General features: G+C 38.8%; 1 long non-coding RNA gene across 1 annotated transcript; it reads left to right on the forward strand.

Annotated features, from left to right (window-relative positions):
• The first annotated feature begins 3,659 nt into the window (after nucleotides 1–3,659).
• LOC113947958 lies at nucleotides 3,660–17,376 on the forward strand. Its single transcript, XR_003527936.1, has 4 exons — nucleotides 3,660–3,862; nucleotides 8,742–8,807; nucleotides 16,654–16,794; nucleotides 17,210–17,376. It is a non-coding gene; the product is annotated as an uncharacterized LOC113947958 (long non-coding RNA).
• The last annotated feature ends 2,045 nt before the right edge of the window (nucleotides 17,377–19,421 follow it).

The raw sequence follows: 19,421 nt of genomic DNA on the forward strand, positions 1-19,421 counted from the left end.
ACATAGCATTAGTAAACACAACATTAATAAGATGCTACTAGACTCATCCTGATGACCAGAATTATTGAAGGATGTGGGATACTTCAGACTTCAGGAAAGGGCTACAAAGCAATCAAGAGTCTGCGAGCAAAACCCTTCTGCGTGAAGCTGGTTTAAGGTGGCTCTTTTTGGTTTAACAAAAAAGAATATCAAGAGGCAAACCAGTACCCTGTACCTGGTCACTGGCAGGCAGAGAACAAGCCTTACATCTGTTTAATCTACTTTGCAAAACCTTCCAGCACCTTGTGACTGAAAGCTGACTTTTGACAAGTTTACCCTAAGAATTTCTATTCATAAAGGTAGGAAAACCTCAAAAGAACTTTCTGGGCTGATGGTGAAAGGACGTTTTTTGGATTCCTTAAAACTAAATTTGATCTCTGTAAACATTTGGTTTAATACAGATAGTATCTGAATGACTTTGTTTGTTCTTTGGGTTTTGTTTGTTTGTTTGGTTGGTTTTGTTTGTTTGTTTTTGTTTGGGGTTTTTGGGTTTTTGCTTTTTTGTTTGTTTGGGGTTTTTGTTTATGTTTTTGTTTTGTTTTGTTTTGTTTTTGTTGTTGTTTTAATTTTATTTGTTTGTTAGTTTGAGTTTGGTTTTGGTTTTTTTTTTTTGAGAGACAATTTGTAGCCAGTTTTCCTTTCCTTTTCCAGGCTAAGCTTTGCTCACCATTCCTGATTCCTATAATCCCTCTTCCCTCAGTGGTGCATAGGGATGGAGAATGAGAGTTGTTGTCAGTCCATAACTCAGCTCCCTTCTGCTGCTCCTTCCTCTTCACATTTTTCCCTTACTCCAGTATGGGTTTCTCATGGGTTCACCATTCCTATGAGAAAACCTGCCCCTGTCTGGGCTCCTCACCATAGGCCACTGTTCCGTGGGCTCTCCGCTGGCAGCAACTTCCTTCATGGGTGAAACAACCTGCTCCTGCATAGGATCCTCCATGGGTTCCTCTTTGGATATCTGCTCCACCCTTGACTTCCATGGGATTCAGAGGAACAGTCTGCACCACTGTGGCCTTCTCCAAATGTTGGAGAGTCCTCGTGGTTCGGGACCTGGAGCACCTCCTCTCCCTCTTATTCCTTTGACATTGTTGTCTTCAGGGCTGTTTCTCTCACATTTTTCCTTATCCTTCTCTGCCAAGCAGCATTTTGCTTTTTCCTAAGTACACTTTCTCCAAGGCACCACCATCTTGGTTGCTGGGCTCAGCTGTGCCCTGTGGTGGATATGCTGGAGCTGACTGGAACAGGCTATGTCTGGTATGGGGCAGATCTGGCCTCTCCTGGATCTCTGAACTCAAGACAACGAAAACTAACAGCAATGCCATCACCTGTGACACAAAGGAGATCAGTGTAGGTCTTCTGTTGGTCTCTTCTGGCATTAACTCCACAAAAAAGTGTTTCAAAATGGTTTCATGGTCAGCCAGGCACAAGTGCTGACAGGTAGCATTAAGTTTTTTTCACACCACATTATTAAAAATATGTGACAGCATGCAATTAATTTTATATAAACTGGTGAGAGACAGCAGCTAGGTACCTACTTTATTTGCTACCAATTTATGTTGCATTCCAAATGGGGCCTTAGAGACAAAAGGCTCTTTGTCACAATGCCAGCATGCGTCTGAGCTCAGGCAGCTAAAGGTGAAATCATATCACGGTGGCTCATGTGTGCAAATTTGATAATACAATTGCTTTCAAGTCACCTGCAATGTACTGATCCTGCTCCACAATGCAGTGTACTATGGCCTCCACAACAGGCCCATAATCCCTGTGCATTCAAGTAAAGCTGAATTTTTATATCCCATTTATAAAGCTGTTTATCATATATCATTGTAACTACCAAAGGAGTCTCCCCAAAGACTCTAAAAAGGCACTTGTTGTCCTAAACAAGTCCAATGAGAAAAAATGTTTAGAATGTCTTCAAAATAAAGTAAACCAAAGTAGAAGAATACTTTGAAAATAATCTGTCATAATAAAAATATATAAATGTGTATGTCAATTCTTCTCTAACGTAAATAGAGCAATACTGATTTATGGCTGCAGATAAATTCATTCCTAAATTTTAAATCACTACCCTAATAATTTCCTTGAGCTGAAACAGTCCTCAACCCTGTGCATGTTTGAGTGTATTATATGTAACTGAAGGGGGCACGTGTGCCCCCTGATGCACTGAGGAAATGAGTTGAAATCAAACTGTTACAACAGACACACACTTCCAAAGAACTCCAGCTTTTACTGTCCCAAGAATTCTAACCTACTGTCAAGAAGAACAAACCCTTGATCTTTCAAAGACTGAAATGCATGGTGAGTTTGTAGAAGTCAGAGTTTGTAGGTAAAATATTGTGCTGGAGGACAAAAATGTATAAAATAAGTGCAAAAAAAAAAGAAGTTGAGAAAATGTTGGTGATTGATGTGACTCTTTGGTCAACATCTGCCTGAGAAAGCCCCTATTCTATGGAGTATCCAAGGCTGGGGAGAGAGAGAGGGGATAAGGAAGATGTCATGGAACAGACTCCCCTCTGCACACCAGGCTTCCTGGTCTCTGCTAGCACTGGCTATCATAGCACTGCTTCCTGCCACATGGTCCTCTAGGGTGGCAGAGCTATCCTCACATCTTTGTGACAGTATAGATCCACAGTAGCTTCTTTCAGTATTGTTTTTATTATTATTTACATTTTAATTGATTTTATTTTTATTTGTGTATCTCAGTTTGCATGTCCTTAATGTTAATATCATGTCCGAAAAAATTACTCCAGACGTGCAGATCAATGCAGAAAATATATGCATTTAAGATGATCCTCCTCAAAGGTAGATGTCCCAAGAAGACACACCAGACAAGGAATGCCTGTTTCTCTCCCTTGATTGTAAAGATAGTCTGTAGAAAGAGCTCTGTCATGAACTCTTGCATCCTGCAGATGTCTAATGACATATCAGCATCTGTGTCCAAGACAACATACTGGAGAGCCTGGAGCTGAGAGTAGAGAGTTGAACATCTTGGAGTAGGTGATCCTTGAATATTAACCAGCTTTTTTGGGCTCTGCTTCTTTCCAGGGCATTATCCCACGGTACTCGACCAAGCAAGTCCTTGAAGAGGCCAAAGTCTACTCTCCTGAAGTCCACGGTAGTGAGTTTGTGTCCTACTCACCGCCCTAAGGATCTTGAGATCCAACATTTCATGGTTTCTGCAGCCAAGGCTGCCCTTAAGCCTCATATTTGCCTCCAGCCTCCCCCTGTTGGCAAGAAAAAGGTCCAGGATAGCATCTCTACTCATTGGCTCCTCTACCACTTGGAGAGTTATTATCAGTGCATTCCAGGAACCTCCTGGATTGCTTATACCCTCATCTTCTTGGTCTTCTTGGTCAGATGGCCTGTATCAGACCCCTACAATAATGTCACCTTTCCCTACCCTCCCTTTAGTCCTCACCCATAAGCTCTCAGTCATCTTCTCATCCATCCCTAGGTGAAACTTCATGCACTCCAGCTGGTTGTTGCCATAGAGAGCGACACCCTCTCCTCATCTCCCCTACCTGTCCTTCCTAAAGAACCAGTGTCCTATCCCAACATTCCAGTCTTAGGAGCCATCCCACTATGTCTCCATGATGCCAATAAGATCATAGTCCTACAGGTGTGTGCATGTCTTTGGCTTCTCTTGCTTATTTCCCATCCTCTGTTTGTTTGCCTAGAGGGATTTAAGTTGGGCCCCCGATGAGGTTGACTTGCTGGCTGGAGTGGCTGGAATTCCTTTGTTTTGCTCTTCAGATGCTCTCTTGCTGACCTGTGCTCCCCCTCAAGACTCCAAGCATCTGCTGCTGATGCTGGCATCAAACTGGTAGGAGTGGGATGGGCTGAGGTTCCCCTGCCCTGGCAAGTTCACTTCAAAGCCCTCTTCACCACCAGCTTGGCAAGTCTGTGGCCTATATATGTGCAACATTTACACTGCATGGCTTTTGCTTCAGTCTTGATGTGCAGTCCCTTCCCACTGGGACAGATCCATACAGGGTGCACATGCACTAAGTCCCACAAAGCCAGTGTCTGTTTCATCAGAAGTTACGAATTTTGGACAGCTTGGAAAATTAGGGTCCAAGTCCTAGCCTTGAAAAAGACACTTCAAAGTAGGAATTTGATTCTTGTTATCTCGGTGCTTTTTTCTTTCTGAGAAGCTTTTTTAATCTGAGAAGGCCTTTTAAATAGTATATCGTAAATTGTTGAGTAGTTGCTATTGTCAACCTGAACAACAAGCAGAATGTTAATTATAGGGTGTGTAAAATTAAAGAGAACAAGTTAATTAAAGGCAGGAAAAGGCTAATTGAAATATTTCCTTTTTTTTTTTTCTGTTTATTATTTGATCCTTCTTCTAAGTAGATGGGAAAAGAGACCATTTCTTTTTCATTTTTCCTTTATTTTTTTTTTCTAGTACAACTCTGGGTTTCAGACTATTTCACAATTGTATATGAGCTGAGCAGCAACTGAGACAGACAGACTTTTTCTTGAAAAAAGGGAGAGAAACTTATAAAGTTAACATTTAGCAAATGTCAAAACACGCTCTAGGCCAGTTTCTCACTTGGTGCTGCTGGAGGTTAGTGCCTTTGACGTCAATGGAATGGTTCCCATTTTCAACAGGTGTATCCCAGCCCACTAGCCCAATATTTGCACCATATACACCATAGAGGAAACAAAGGAATACTGAGAGAGCTTTATCTATTTACCTAAAGAAAAGAAAGCTGTTTTTTTATGGGTGAGTGTTATAAATTTGCTGGTTGAGTGCATGTGCTCAAATAAAAGGCTATATTATTTGTCCTACTAAGTACAGTTTGTTGGATTTTCAAAGCTGGTTTGCTATTTACCACAAATACAGAGGGCTTTGTACTCACTCTGACCTTTGGTTCAGAATTTATCTTTTAAAATGTTAACGATTTCTCTAGATTTGAATGAAACACATTTTTTTCTGTGTGGTATGGCCAAAATTCTTGTTTCAAGAATTGTTTGGTGGTCATAATACTGGTCTCACTTCAAGAAAGACATTGAGATTCTGGTGGAGGGTCTAGAGAGTAAGTCCTGTGAGCTGAGGGAGCTGAGGTTTTTTAGCCCAGAGAAGAGGAGGCCCAGGGAAGACCTTACTGCTCTCTACAACTACAGGAAGGGAGGTGGAGATTGACCTCTTCTCCCATGCAACAAGTGACAGGACAAGAAGAAATGACTTCAGTCTGTGTCAGGGGAGGTTCAAATTGGACGTCAGGAAGAATTTTGTTAAGCACTGGAATGGGCTACCCAGGGAAATGGTGGAGTCACCATCCCTGAAATGTTCAAGAAATGCATGGACATGACACTCAATGCTATGGATTAATTGACATGGGGGTGTTCAGTCAAAGGTTGGACTTGATGATCTTGGAGGTCTTTTTCAACCTCAATGACTTGATTAAGAAGTTTAACAATGGCAAGTTCTGGATTCTGCATCTGGAACAGGGTAGCACTGGTTGTGTGTATAGATTGGAGAGCAAGAGGTTGGAGAGCAACGTTGCAGAAAGGGACCTGGGAATCTGAGTTGATGGCAAGTTGAACATGAGTCAGCAGTGCCCTGGTAGCCAGGAGGGCCGACCCTGTCCTGGGGGGTATCAGGCAAAGCATCACCAGCTAGTCAAAGGAAGTTATTTTCCAGCTCTACTCTGCACTGGGGTGGCCTCACCTTGAATATTGTGTGCAGTTTTGGACGCCACAATGTAAAAAAGATATTAAGCTATTAGAGAGCATCCAAAGGAGCCATGAGGATGATGAAGGTTCTTGAGGGGAAACCTTATGAGGAAGAGCTGAAGTCACTTGGTTTGTTCAGCCTGGAGAAGAGGAGACTGAGGGGAGACCTCATTGCAGTCTACAACTTCTTCACAAGGGGAAGTGGAGGGGCAGGTACTGATCTCTACGCTCTAGTGACCAGTGACAGGATTCGAGGAAATGGCATGAAACTGAGTTGGGGTATAGGGTGGCCTTATTCCAACTGCTTATTTGGTATCTATCACAGAGATTGAAAAGCATCTTTTACCCAAAAGCTTTCCAGTGATAAGATATTCCTTGCTCTACTGATTTCTATGTGTTTGGGCCTTCTTATTGCTTAGATAAAAAAACCCTTTGTTTTAAAAAGTCTCAGATGATTGGTTGCTGTTTCTGCAGCCAGGTGAATGACCAGGAAATAGAAAGAAACCATTCTTTTCAATCCAAGGAAAGCTTTAAGGAGACTTAGAACTGCCTAAATCCCTTGGGTTAAAGAGAAAATAGGAACAAGAAGAAAATGTCTGTAGCAGAAAAGCTCTTTCTCTTTGTGTGTGTAAGTGAAACAGTTGCATTTGTTCTTCAGACTTTTAAACCTTTAAAAACATCCTGGTCTGACAAGATTTCTGTATTCTCAAAGTCTTCAGTTTGCAACTGCCTGCTGCTGAATTTAAAACCTGGAAGAAATTGCAGCAGACTTTTGCTACACTTTGTACATCCTACTCTTTGTCCTGGTTTTGGCTATGGTAAAGCTAGTTTGGAATGTTTGGAATTAGGATGAGAATAATGTTAACACACCAATGTTTTAGTTGCTGCTGAGAAGTGCTTACAGTAAATCGAGGAGTTTTCATCTGCTCATATTGCCCTACCAGCAAGGAGGCTGATGGGCCACATGAAACTCGGAGGGGACACAAGCAGGAAAACTGCCCCAAGCTGACCAAAAGGATATTCCATGCAATAAGATGTCATGCTGAACAAAAAAACTGGGGAGAGTTAGCTGGGGGGCAATGGCCTGCTGCCTAGCAGGGCATTGGTCAGTGGGTGATGAGCAAGTGCATTGTGCATCACTTGTTTTGTATATTCTTTTATCATTGTTATTATTTTACCTTCCTTTTCTGTCCTATTAAACTGTCTTTATCTCAACCCATGAGTTTTACGTTTTTTTTCCAGTTCTCTCCCCCATCCTACTGGGGAGCAGCGAGGTGTTTAGCTGCCTGCCGGGTTAAATCCCAGCACTCGTTTTTGGGGCCCAGTGTGGGATTTGAAGGGTTGAGATAATGACAGATCTGACCAGAACATTTGTTCTGGTTACAGAACAATTTGCTAAAACAAATTTGTTACAAGTATTCATTTTATTAATTTAATAGTCCTTGGTTACAATGTTGATTTATTTACTCTCAGAGTTGATGCAGTTGTTCTCAGGGTTGTGTTATGCAACATCTTTCCTGTTGTGCTGTTTATCATCTCAAGGGTTGGATTAAGATTATAATTTTGCTGTACCTTTTGTATAATACTAGTTTATGATTTGATAAAATGACTAGTTGTGAAACTAAACTGGTATTTGTATACAGTATTGCTGTTGTCTCTATACTTCAAGAATCTATCAGAAACTATTAATAATTACATCTTTTACCATTTCTCCTTGGACAAGTAGCCTCCAGGCTAGTTATAATAGCTCTTGAGAATGTTGAATATCATTGGGATGTTCAACCATTACATTCCTACTACTATGTCTCTTTAGTGTGTTACGTGTCTTGCTTAAGGTTAAACTTAAGTAAAAATTGTTCTGAGAATTCCAACAATTCAAAGAGAATATGTCCTACTCCTCACCTGTACAAATGAGTACCTTAAATATGAGGAGTAAGAGTTCCTCTGTTCGAGAGGGAGGATATAGTGGATATACTCCCCAGGGTAACTACAATTTACCTGTGGTTCCACAGGGAGGACACTAGGAAATGGGATAGAAAATTTACCTCAGCCTTAGAAGTATGGGTATCTGAATTGCAAGGAAAAACAGTCACAAAAGGAGAATCCCTCTTGTGCAAAATTTCCAGGAAAATTGCTGCTTCAGTTTCCAATGAGCAGTTCCAAAAAGAGTAAAAAGGCTGATCGTAGTTCTGAACTTAATAAAGATACTTCTTATTTGTATTTACAGGAAGGGAGTTACAAATACTGTGTCCTGGACTAGAGAGGATCTACCTTCAACCAGGTGGAATAAGAGTACGACACAGTTTATATTGGACTATGTGGATCCAATTGGCCTGGCACTTAGACCCACAGGCTCTGGTAGACACCAGTGCACAGTGTAATCAAACTATAAAGGGGTAAAATCTATCTGGATTCTGTGACGGGGGAGCATTTGACTTCATTGTTATGTAGGTCATAATGAAAATATTAAACAGTATTGACTCCTGAGACATGTTGTTTGCGACCAATCTTACAGTGACAATACTTCTCTGTGTGGTGTCAGAATCAATGTGCGGTACCACAGCTTTTGGCATAGATGTTTTTGTCTGGCAAGCTTGGTGCTGTGACTACTTCCCTGGGGAGTGATCACATCAAGTTCACCAGAGTTCAAGAAACATGATACTCTCAGGCACATGGTGTGACTCTTGTGGATGGTCCTGTGGAGGGCTAAGGGTTGGACTTGACGATCCTTGTGGGTCCCTTCCAATTCAGCATTTTCTGTGATCCTGTGTTCTTCTAAGCTGTGTTACAACCAATGGAGAGATTTAGTTTGCGGTTCCATAAGTAAGATTTGAATCATCTTTTAATTTACAGCTATTCAGTAGAACATGGGTGGCTATTCTAAGCGACATTTTCTAAGCTTGAGGATTAAATACAAGACTTGGTCAGAATCTGTTTTCATCAGTGAGAATGTAAAGTTTTTAATGTAACCAAATCCAGTATAAGGGAATAATTTAAAAATATCCTCTTTTCCCATCTAGAGCACATATTTCTTCTGACCGCATGGGCACATGAAGGTTTTCCAGGGTCTAGGACTGTTCATTCCAGTAAGTTATTTTTCCACTTAATATGAAAAAAAAAGAAGAATGTTTTGCTTTTATACAAAAAAATATATTGTTCTTTATATATAAAATCCTTCTGGTATATCTCAGAAATTACATACACTACATGTGATGCTATATATAGTTTTGAATCTATTGTTGCTACATTGTATTTACATGTTGCACTTCTCTTCCTCTACAGAAGTCTGGTTTCCTCATCCTTCAGAAGCACATAATTATTATTTTGGGGCAAATTTGTTTTTCCTTGCTGACAGGATCTGTTGACACACAAGTGCTCACCTTTGAGACTGTAACTTTTTCTTTTTTTCACTTTTAAATAAGAAATATGTTCTGGGAGATTTTCATGGTAGATTTTTTTATTTGTTTCAAATGACAGGACTAAACAAACCCATTCCTATACTCTCCTGCTGCCAACAGCCTAAAGCATTCATCAATTGATCCCTTTTAACCTGCAAGAATTCATTTTCTGCCTTGCTTCAGTTTCTTGCCAGTCCCAGATCACCAGAGTTGCTTATTTTGCACACAACTTTTACAACCTTTTCTCAGTTTTCCTTCTGATGAGAATGGAGGAAGGCAGAGGAAAAGGAATAATAAATGTTGATTTTGCTTTCACCTTTTCTCAGAACTAATAAAACCAATGTTTCTTATCCCACCACTTCTTATATGTGAACAACTGATGCTTTCTTTAACATACTGCAGTACAGGCTTGGCACTGGACAGACTGTAACATTTATTAATGAGATGAACAGTATTGCCTTTTTCTAGGCAAGAGTAAATGTTTTCTGTGGCAAAGAGTTTTTGTGCTGGAGCATGTGAGCTTTTTTTCTCTGTCGTACTCTTTCCCTGATGTGATATTATGTTGTGAGACTAAGAACAAGGTCAGGAAGAAATATGCTTGAATACTTCTGGGTTGATTAATCCTTAAGTTTTGTTCTTAGGAAATTTTGTTTTCACATTTCTGGACATACTGAAGTCTGTGACCTTGCCCTAACTGTGCTGCAACCAGACATAGGATTCATGAGCCATTATATTGCTTTCTTTTTCTGACTTTATACCTCCAGTTTTCATATTTTTATATCTGTGTGGGAGGTTGATGCAATGTCTGATGTGCTTCTAAATGAAAAATCACCTCCCATCACCTACATAACTGGAATACTTTTTGATGAATTAAGCTAGGTGCTTTTTAGTGTTGAAGAGCAACATCAAGCGTCTCCTGAAAAAGAGAGAAAAAGCACAAGATTTTCTCAGAAAGTCTTTGAAAAATTTTCAACTTGTTTATAAATATTGTTTCAAAACATAGAGTTTATTTTACCTGCTCCAGTCTTCTCCAGTAAATGCAATGCACAATTAGCAAACTATTCTAGTATTTCAACTTAACTTATTGTACATCAAAGGATAGACACACTCAGATGGTCTAAACTCCACTGAAGATGGAGCTAGAGTAAAGGCAATTCCAATTGCATTGCATCTCATGCAAATGATCTTGGAGACTAAGCATTCCTGGGCTTGTCCTGTACTTGGATAAGAGACCATCTGGAAGTCCCAGATAAAGTAGGCAGAAGCCAAGATGTCGTGGCTGAACATTAGACCACAGAAAGTGAATGAGTTAGAAGGCTACATTCTCCCCCTCATCACTGGCAGATGAGTCAGAGAGCTAAAGTTACCAGTACTATTTTCATTCCCTCAGTGAGAAATGTCTCAGGCAAATACTGCAAATCAAAAGCATTAAAATTAGTGAAGTTATATGAAACTTAAGCTTCACAGGGACCTTTAACCAGGGTTAAACAATCATACCCTCTATGATGCCTATGTCTGGAAAATTATGTAAACTTACCAAAACTTTGTAGTATTTCTGTACTGGGAGCCAACACAGGGCAAGGAAATAGCTGTTTTGTTTTTGCTGCTGTCACCTATCAGGCAAGTCCTGGGTGCTATGACTGGCATAGGAGCTTTTCTCTATCCATATGTCATTTTACAGAAGTGATTGTTTTGGCCCCCATTTTAGCAGAGAAAGGGAAAAGTCTTCTCTGCTTCTGAAAGAAACCTCCTGCAGCCAATTAAGGAATAGTATGATGGGTGAGGTTGCCCTGTGCAGTACAGTAACTAGCATTTTTTCAAAGCAGAAACTTTGTATGAAGTATTCAGTATTCTAAGGAGGGCTCATGCTTCCTTGTGAGAAGAGAACTGGAGTGTATGGATTACTGAGAGAATGTAGGAAGGATGAGGGAAAGGAGAAAGAGAAAAGGGACCATGCAGAAAAAACTTATCTAGGAAAAAAAAGAGAGAATAAACTACTAACTTTTCCTTTTATGCTAAATTTTCAGTTCCCTCTTTGCAATGAACCAACACCATAAATTGATAATATCTATATCATCTATGTCAAAGATCACTAGTTCCAACGTAGGAGAATTTACATACATTGAAAATTTGTGAAGCTGAAATTTAATATTTGGCCTCATAATAACAAGGCTTAAAGATATTCCTATGGTAAGATAAAAGATGTGCAACTTTTGAGATGACTGGTTCAATCACAAAAAAATGGAAGAATGAAGTTCAGGTGAAAAGCTACCATGTACATTGTCCTCACTATTTCTCACCATGCAGATTCTGAATATGGAAGCAGTTCTAGCTTTGTGTTGCAGAATTTCTCTTCACTGGGTAGCTCTTTTCACTCTTTCATTCTCTCCTTGTTTTCTGGCAGTGAAAACACATTCTTTTCCTCTGTAATGTAATTATACACAAACTCACAACCTCAACCGTATTGCATGATCTAGCATCACCCACAATCTGGCAGATGCCACTGACTGAAAACACAGCTCTACTTCAGAGTAAGTCATACAGATGTACTGTTTCTACATATAAAAACACAGTTTCCATGGCATGACAACACTGTCTGTACATACTGGGGACTGACACCTAAGCTTTCTTGTGTGATGATTCATTCTTCAGCTCTCATAAGCAACATTAATTCATAAAAAGTGTGTGTAATGATTCTTATTTAAAGATTCTGAATTTTGAATAATTTTGAAATTACAGTAATTTTTACTTTAATATCATTGCCAGTTAGGTTGCCTGACTCAGAACGTGTGGTTTTGATTTTAAACAGCTATTGACTTTGTTTACTTGGGAAGCAGGGTCAGTATTATACTTGGAGATCCTCTTACTCACTGAATTCATCTTTAATTCCCATACTTTTTGTATAGACATTTAAACACAGTATACATACAGTATATTCTATGTGATACAGTGGCTTTATTGTATTCCAGTGAAAGCTATGCAATTCCAGCAAAGTTGATTGGATTATAATGTCTAAGACTAGTGTAATGGAGCATGAACTTGAGACCTTGTAAATATCAGAGCACAACTAGCTTTGCCCTAATATGAGTTAGAAACAAATAATAAGAGAGACGAACCATTATATTTAATTACTCTAATTTCCTGTCTTTTTTTCTTTATTTTCCATTGAAATAATTTAAAACACTGCCTTCCAAATAAGTTTGAAGGTGTGTGCTGAACATGAGCCCATCAGGACATAGTAGTTTTCAAAGACAGAAAACTGGATGTCAGTGTTTGAATCACCTAATTTGAATCACCTGATCACTAAACCCCAAGTTTTAGTTCAGCTAGCTCCTGCAAAGAAGAAATTCACACTGTCCCTGTCATTGTCTGAGATATGTAATTTATGTCTTTGACCCCTTTGTAGACAAGCAGAATTTATGGAAAACGGAAGGTTACAACAGGGTTGTAAAAAGTGCTATCCAGTTGTGCTGTTACTTAATTCAAAGGGTTAAGCATGAATGAATCTTACATGAAAAAGAAAAAATTCATTCTCTAAAAGAGCAAATCACAGTATTTAAATATTGAAGAAACAAAATATGAGGAAAAGGTGACAGCACTTAGCAGTCTTTTTGAACATATTTTTTCAAATTTCTCTAGGCAGAGTTTCCTGGAAAGAAATTCTTGAAAATTCAGCTTTGAATGGGATTCTAAAAACACTGTCAATAATTATGACTGTTTGTGGGTGAAGAAGTACTTTTGTTTAAGGTCTGATGAATCCTGCTTGTTTTGAATCACATCTCATTAAACTAATTTATAAGCAAGCAAATGTAAAATTAATAACTTTTTTCCTGAAACCAAACATTTCAGTCAGGTTTTTATATAAAGTTTTCAGCCAACTAATCAGGATCAAGAATCTTAAATCTGAACTAGATCACCCTCTTTGCATTTCTGCTTATAAAAGTTAATCTCTCCTACAGCAATACAGGGAATAGACAGTTTTAGAATAAGAGTTGTTAAATTATACTCTCATTCCAGTAGCTCTTCAAAACCTATCCAAGAACTGAATCTAACCTTTCAACATTGTTTTTTCTTGTTTTGACATCCCCCAAATGGCTTGCCAAAAGCTCTGGAACACTATAATCTCTACTGGAAAGTAACTCCCTCTTGAAAATACACTTTAGCTTCCTTTGTTCTTTTCTTTCCTTGATGGGCTGGATGCTGCTTGGTCCCAGAAATGAATAACATGGTGTACAGTGAGTGCTATAAAGTCAGGGATGTGAGCCAAGAGACAGAGAGAGATGCTTGTTCAAAGTCATTCATCCAGTGACTTCACTGGAAGTTGGAAATTATTTCTCATTGAAGAAAAATGTTTGCCTTTTAACTTAACTGCTCTTGCACTCTCACATTGTAAAGTATGTGAATGCTAGAGGGAACACAGAGAAACTGAGTCGAAACACCACAGTCGCTGTGAAAGTCATTCTAGAAATTCCTTTTGTATTGCTATAAGTTGTTAAAAGAAAAAATATTTTGTGTTCTTGGCTCTGTCAAAATATTGGGAATTTGTAAGAACTAAGTTTCAATTCTACTTGATAACTAGACAGGAGCAGGAGGAAACACTTTCCACCATCTTGGCATCAATGACAAGTAACATATGTCTTATAGAAAAGACTGCAGTATTGGATCATCTAAAGTTAGCATATTATATAACCCCTTGAATATCCAATACTCACAAACTCCAGCTTTGTCAACATGTTGGCATATCAATTTTTAACCAACACAAGCAGATCTGAATTATCTTTATTTATTTTTATTTATTCTTATCCTGGATGAGAAGATCCAATGTACCCTCAGTAAATTGGTGGATGACACCAAGTTCTGTGAGTGTCAATTTGCTGGAGGGTAGGAAGGCTCTCCAGAGGGATCTGGTCAGGCTAGAAAGATGAGCTGAGACCAGCTGTATGAGCTTCAACATGGCCAAGTGCCGAGTCCTGCACTTCAACCACAACAACCCTCTGCAGAGCTACAGGCTGGAGGAAGAGTGGTTGGAAAGAAGCCCAACTGCAAAGAACCTGGGGGTGCTGTTTGACAGAGTCTGAAAAAGAGCCAGCAGGCTTGTATCAGGAGTTGTGTGGTCAACGGAACTAGGGAAGTGGTTGTCCCTCTGTACTCAACACTGGTGAGGCTGCATCTCAAGCAGTATGTCCAGTTCTGGGCCCTTCACTTCAAAAAGGACACTGAGGTGCTGGAGTGTGTCCAGAGATGGACAAAGATGCTGATGAAGGGTATACAGCCTTCTCCTGTGAGGAGAGGCTCAGGAAGCTGCAAGTGTTTAACTTGGAGAATAGGAGGCTCGTGGGAGACCTTATCACTCTCTACAACTATCTGAAAGGAGGTTTTTAGCAAGGTGGGGATTGATCTCTTCTCCCAGGCAACTAGCCACAGGATGAGAGGACACAGCTTCAAGCTGTGCCATGGGAGGTTCAGACTGGACATCAGGGGGAATTTCTTCACAAAAAGGGTGGTTAAACATTGGAAGGGGCTGCCCAGGGAGGTGGTGGAGTCACCATCCCTGGAAGTGTTCAAGAAACTACTGGACATGGCACTCAGTGCCATAGTCTAGTTGACATGGTGGTGTTTGGTCGAGGATTGGACTGGATGATCTCAGACGTCTTTTCCAACATACCTGATTCTGTGATTCTCTGACTGTCCAATTGCTTCTGGATAAAATTCAATATATTAGAACTACTTGAAGTCCCACTCCTTCACTTTAGTTTTGTGGGGGTTTGTTGCAGTGCAGGTTTTTTTAGGACAGCATGCTATTCACTGAAAGTATCAAAACACATTCACACACTTCACACAGATATGACATCGCAAACTGTGATTACAATACATTCTCAAACTCTCTACAATTTTATAGTATCTTCCATGCTTCACACTGTTTAGGTTCAAGGTAAGAATTCAAAGGCTCATTACCTCTCTGATATGCTGTGAACTTATTAGCATAATTAGAAACTAAAAAATCAGGAAGTGATATTTGATCCAAGGAGTGGTGTACCAGCAGTCAATACAAGATGGAATAAGTTTGTAAGAGTGCTGCAAAATTTGTTTTGTTTTGATTCAATGTTTAAAATGCTTATGCTGCCAAAATTATATTTAGAGGACAAGCTATTAGGGTAGTAAGTACAGAGGAAATCCTTTGAGGACAAAGGACCACTATTGCTGCTACAGTCATGCAATGACTTTGGCTGTGGGATTTTGGCTGTGGACACTTTAAAATGTGTTTTTGAATTAATGTTGTAGAGAAAGGTGAGAGAATGACATTACTGCTACAATACTGGATGTATCACAAGAGTGTTGGGATTAGAAGATATTTTGTGTCTTATTTAATACATATGTTTGAACATGTATTTGTAAATGTATTTCTACATATGTGATGGCACATTGACACCTACTTACCTATCCATTCATCTGTGGATAAAACTTGTAAAACAAAATAATACAAGTCAAGAAAAAGGAGAAAGGGGAAATAAAAGAAAGCTGGATTGATTATTCTAGTGACAGAACTTAAGAACTGATCACAAAGTCCTGCCACATTAAAAATTCTTTGGGTAAGATTTATGGCATTTACTTTTAAGGACTGGAATATTAATAACTGTAAAAGCTAAGGAAAGGTTATCACTGACAGTAATAATGCTTTTATAGAGTGAGAATATTAAAGTTATATTTCTCATTCAAAGAAATCCATTCTTCTAAGGAAAAAAAAAAGAGGATCACACAGGGCTGTGTTTTCTAGCACAACCAGTCATACTTTATTCAGCCCTGGACGAAGGAAACTTTGGAAGCAATTAAGCTGGTGTCCATGAATGCAAAGGTGGCACACACATTTACTGTGCATTGAAATGCTCTCTCTTACATAGGAACCCGATATATTCTGCAGGTCCATTGCTTGGAAGTCCTGGGAAGAGCCAAGGCCCTAATTCTGGGAATTACTTGCTGTCAGGAAGTGGGCAAGACCTGGAGTCACACTTTGAGTGAGAATGGTTGTCAAGGTTACTGATGCTGAGTGGAAGATAGATAGGAATATGGAACCAGAATGTCAAAGTGAGATCTGGTATGAAAACAGACATTGTTTCAAGGACTTACTAGCAAGTGGACTGGCAGAAAACATAAAGGAAAGATTAGGGTTGGTAACATAAAAGGACCTTGTCTGTTAGCATTACAGAAAACAAAGAGAAGGAAGAAATGTGGTAACAACTAGGTCTCTGTAGGGGTTGAGGCCTTTGTATTTGGGACATAGGAAGTAGAAAATAAATTGTTACAAATGATAGGAATTTGAAAGAGGCACTTATCTTCAGCAAATAGTGTTTATTGTTTTGGCCTTACCCCTTCTATTAGGTAAGATTATCTTTGTGGCACTTACTTGATTAGATAGGAATATGAACACCTGTAAAAACTAAGTGACATCTGATTCTGAAAAACCTTTTTTTCCTGATTTACAGGTCAGTGTTGCCTAATCTAATGTGTCCTGACTGAACGTTTTCACCCATGACAGGTGCACCTGCTGCAGCCCTCCAGCCAGTGACCTGTGTCTGACCTCAGATGCGTAATAGTTGGCTGCAGCCATGTAACACTGACCAGCCCCTGTGCAGGCTGACCCCCATCACGACTGCATGGTGGCTGTTGTGGGAGGCAGGTAAGACCCTCCAGCCAATGAAGGCTGAAGTGACCATATTTAACCACAGACAAGATTCAGCTCTGATATAAATGGAGCCTCACCAGAGCGGGTCAGTTGAGCTGGTCCTCCTTGGAGCAGTGGGTCTGCAGGGAGTCTGCAGCTGGGGCCTCTCCCCTTGGGTCAGATTGCTGCCCAATGTAATTCCACGAGGTTGAGAGCTCTCAACTGATTGGGTATATGATTGCACATTATGGGTTATCCTTCTGAAGCATAAAGAATTCTTAAGTCATTCATGTAGTACCAATTCCATGTGACATCATGAATCTGTATTCAAATGCTGATATAAATTTATTTGGTTTAACTGTTTTATCGCACCTAACTGGTTTATAAAGTAAATCTCATTTGAGTATATCATGTGTCTCAATTTTATAAGACTAGATGACATCACCTGGTACCTCTGTGCAGAAACAACTATATATTTGGAACGTGAAAACTTTCAATAAGGAGTGCAGGAAGTATATTCTGCATTCAACATCTGAATATCAACAAACACCATCCTCATCATTCAAGTTTGGACCTGAAGAAAATGAGGGGAATAAAATAAGGGGAAAGATAATTCATATTGCATATTTGCCTGCAAATTCTGTCAGTCTTAAGACTTGTCAAGCAGTAAGACAAGATAATCAGTAAAAGAGTGGATATTAAAAATTTTGTATCCAAACTACCTTCTCTCCTCCACCATTATAGGTATTGGGGAAAATACAATAATTATATTTCTTTGTCTGATGTGGCTGAAAGAGGGTTTTTTTGTTTAGTTTTGCTGCTCATAATCCTGATGTTTTGTTCCTAGTTCTTAGGAAGCACAATTAAAATATTCTAAAACTAATCAGCCTTTGCCTCAAGTTCAGATGAGCAATTTTTTCCCTACATAGTTTTACTCAGCAAAACCATTGTGCAGTTGCAAAATGATAATAGCATTAAAATTATAACCTCAAATTAGTTCTACTGGGAACTGATCATGTTCAACAGTCAAATGAAAAATAAAATACTGATTAAATACAACAAATTATTTAGAAAATCTCTCTCAGAAAAGATTAATAGAAAGCCTTCATGTCAGACAGAAGAAAATATCAGAAACTATGTGGGAAGCTACAGGAAAATTAGTATGAATTATTTCCTTTTAGTTCTAGATTAGTCAATTTTTATCACATTGGTGATCTGAAAAGAGAAGGAGTAAGAGAGAGATGCATATGAGACATTGCTATGAAAGCACTCCATAAAACTACTAGTGAAAATCTGCAGAACAAACTACTCACAGTCAGTGAGTAAACAAGATCAACAAATAGATCAGTCTTGATACGAACAAGATACTGCAGAGGAAGATATGTTTAATCCTTTCTTCTCAAGAAGGCTTGCAAGTTGAGCTACTCCTGTTGATAAGATTTTCTGGAAAGAAAAAGACCGTAAAACTATATAGACCTCAAGAAAGATGCCCTGTCATGCACTGTTATGTATCTGGATGTGTTGAATTTTCTTGTCTTGAAAGACTATAGCACCCCAAAGAAGTTTTGGAATAGTCACTGATGATTTACACTCTTTGTACCTAATTCGGGTGAACTTTGGTTTTGACATCAACTGATTGTCAACAATCAGTTGTCAATAAAAAATTCATTTTAGATCTGTCTTGTTTATGGAGTAGTTTCATTATGAAGACCTGACATTTCTTTAGTTTTATTATATCTATTTTACATGGTACTTTATAGCTCTGTGTATCAACTCCAATTGACTTGTTCCATGTAAGATAAAATCCAGTTTTGCACTGTACATCCAATCAAGTTCTACCAAGTTCCTAATTTGATGTAATGTCAAGCATGTGTTTAAAAACACTATGAAAAAACCCTAGATAAAAATATCTTGTTGGTGCTCTTCTTTTATTAATATTTATAGATGATGTGGTGATATTAAACCCAATTGATTAACTGGAATTTATTCACTAGAAGTTTAATGCCTAAAGGATAGGTGGTTTTAGTACTTGTATGTTGATTACCTATGCTACCTAAAGTACTCAGCCCTAGGGTTAATAATCTTTTGGGACATCCCCAAAAGGAGGCCTAAAAATGATCCTATGATATAACAAAATGAAATAAAATGCAAATATGAACACAAACACAGAATTTGTTAATTTATATAGGTTTCTGTTACAAAAGATTTAGAGAACTTAACAACTCTCAAATCCAGGCATGAAATGTGTAGAGTCCTTGCTGAGTACTAATTTTATCTAAAGCAAACTTTGCTTTTTTTATTTGGGATTAATTTACTTCAACAGTCACTAATCATCAGGATGCAGCATATGCATTACAATTAATTAAGGTACTTAGAGAAAGTACACATTCTAAACTCAGCTTATATAACTTTATAGTGTCATATCAGCTTCACTATGGAATGGAAAGTCATAAAATGCCTTGTTTTAAAGATACTACTCAATATATAAATTTTATTGATGAACCAATTAGAAAAGTAAAACCTACACATTTTACTCTTTAATCTACTGGCCTCATTTTAATGATTTTCATTTCTTTTTCCTCTCCAGATTTGAGTGGCTGTGACTTGCTTTTCTTCTACAATGGTTCCCTGCTCAGTGTGCA

The sequence above is a fragment of the Corapipo altera genome, unplaced genomic scaffold (genome assembly GCF_003945725.1).
Source record: "Corapipo altera isolate COAL_440 unplaced genomic scaffold, ASM394572v1 2, whole genome shotgun sequence".
Classification (NCBI taxonomy): Eukaryota; Metazoa; Chordata; class Aves; order Passeriformes; family Pipridae; genus Corapipo; species Corapipo altera.